Raw genomic sequence first — 2,731 nt, forward strand, 5'->3', positions numbered from 1 at the left:
ACACAAACACACACACGCATACGCATGCACATGCACACACACACTCACATATGCACACAAACACACACACACATTTACACATGCATGCGCACAAGCACACACATACACACATGAATCTATGTATATATGAATATATACATGAATGTGTATGTATGTGTTGTGTATGTGTGTGTGAGCATATCCCTGTGTGTGTATATATATATATATACGTGTGTGTATATACACAGATAGACACAGACATACAAGCTTACATATAATAGTATATTTATGTATATATATATATGTGTATTTATGAGAGTGCGTACCTCACTGTGTATATATATATATGTGCCTGTATCTGTGCACACGAATTTGTGTGCATGTGTGTATGTCTTTCTCAGTATAAGCACACATGTGAGTCAGTATATATAAGCATATGTGTGTGTGTGTGAATGTATGTGTCTGCATGTGAGTGTGTATATATATATGTGTGTGTGTGTATGGTCATTGTTGTTTCACCCTAACAACCTGTAAGAGTGAGTACAGCTATTTTAATAAATCGTATTCATATATCTTCTTTCGAGTCTTTAGTTGTTGTTCTTATTGTTATTTTTGTTGGTGGTGTTGCTGCTGTTGCTGCTGCTGCTGTTGTTGCTGAGATTGTTGTTGTTCTCGTTGTTGTTTGATGATATCATCATGGTCGTGGTTTTACTTGTTGTTACCGGTGCAGTTGTCGACGTTGTTGTTGTAGTTGTTGCTGTCATCAATGCAGTTTGTTTTTGTTGTAGCTGTTGTGAATTACCCATTGAAGCACTCTATGCTGTTACAACACACTTGTAACAGATCTGTGATCCACGATCCTGAAGATCGCGGATCACAGATCGGAACTAACAAAAGAGGAAAAAAAAAAGAAAAAGAAAACAACAGACTTATTTTTCCCAGACGGTTGGAAACTAAAAGTAGTGATGCCTTCCTTCAATAGCTGTGTAGTTAGGTAGCTTTCTTTGCAACCATGTGTCTGTAGGTTCAGTTCCACTGCATGGTACCTTGAGCAATTGGCTTCTACTATTGTCTCAGACCAACCAATGTCTTGTGAATGAATCTGTTCAATGGAAATTCATTTGTCATCATCGTCTTGTCTTCCATGCTGGGATGGGTTGGATGGTTTGACAGGAGCTGGCAAGCCAGAGAACTGTTGTCAAACTGTCCAACCCATGCTAGCATAGGAAACGGACATTAAATGATGAGGATGACGATGATGAGTGAATTTCCACTATTGGGAATATAGATGTGTGCTTTTGTGTGTGTGTGTGTGTGAGTGTGTGTGAGTTAGTGTCTCTGTCTTGACATCTCAGGATAGTTGTAAATGAGTATCACTGTCATACAAGCAGTGTCTTTCATTTATAATCTTCTATGAAAAATATGCCTGACCCTGAGGAAGCAGCTTGTTTGGAAACAGGGAAGTGTTGGCAACTGGAAGAGCATCCAGATGTAGAAAATCTGTCTCAGCAAATTCTGTTCAACCCAATTGAACATGGAAAAGTGAACATTAAGGTGATGAGTTCTGAACATTGTGGGCGCATTTGGGCTTTTGGGCTTTTGGGCTTTTGGGGAAACCTGTTGAGGGCCGGACTTGGTGCAGCAACAGCCAGTGCCCCTCACATGTCTAGTTGGTGGCATTTTGTTCTGAGCTATTTACATTTGTTGTTGAGTGTTTAGTCTGTAGGGGGCAGGTAGTGTTTAGGTGTTGGTTGTAAAGGTCAATTGGGAGTCGAGGGTGTGTTGAAGAGGGACATTGTTAGAAGGGGTGTAGGGAGCAGCGTAAGTGAAATGAAACTGGGTTTTTGCTGAATGACCTAGATACAGAAAATGAGGGGGGGGGCCCAGGGTGATGGGATGATGTCACAATATAAGGAGTAGTTCCAGGGAAATGTCTTGTGATTCTGTGTGAATCTATTCAACTCTTGCTGGTGTGTAGGACGATAATACGTCAGACAGATGAATAGATGACGATGATGATGATGATGATGATGATGATGATGATGATGGTGACAAGGATTGCCATGACAATGATGATGTTGATGATCATGATGATTGGTGATGGATGACATAATTATGATGATAATCATGATGAATGTAATGATAAAAACAGCTCTGCTGCTGCTGCTGATGGTGATGATGATAATTATGATGAAAACAATGATGATGATGATGATGATAATGATAATGAGGAGGAGGAGGAAGATGATGGTGCTGTGAGTGATGATGCTTCAGAACAGCAATAGCGATTATGATGATGATGATGATGATGATGATATAGCTGCTGCTGCTGGTGATGACTATGATGATGATGATGATGAGGGGGAGGAGGATGACAGGGACGATGATGATGATGATGATGATGATGATGGCGATGACGATGATGATGATTACAGCAATTATTTTGTCTTTTTTTTTTTTTCTCTTTATGAGAGACTGCCTACTTTATATTCCTCTAAAGGAATTGTTCCACCAAAGCCAGTCTGTGGAATCTTCTGGATTTGGGGTGACAGTGCGTGTGTGTCTGTGTGCAAGTCTTTGATGTGTTTTATTATTATTATTATTATTATTATTATTTTTTTCCTTTTCTTTTTTTTATTTTTGAACATCTTTTAACTTCTGGATGTATATGTATGTTGTATGTTGTATGTTGTATGTTGTATGTATGAGAGTTTATAGTCTGCATGTGTGTGTGTGTGTGTGTGTGTGTGTG

Source organism: Octopus bimaculoides, chromosome 21, assembly GCF_001194135.2.
Source record: "Octopus bimaculoides isolate UCB-OBI-ISO-001 chromosome 21, ASM119413v2, whole genome shotgun sequence".
NCBI classification, from domain to species: domain Eukaryota; kingdom Metazoa; phylum Mollusca; class Cephalopoda; order Octopoda; family Octopodidae; genus Octopus; species Octopus bimaculoides.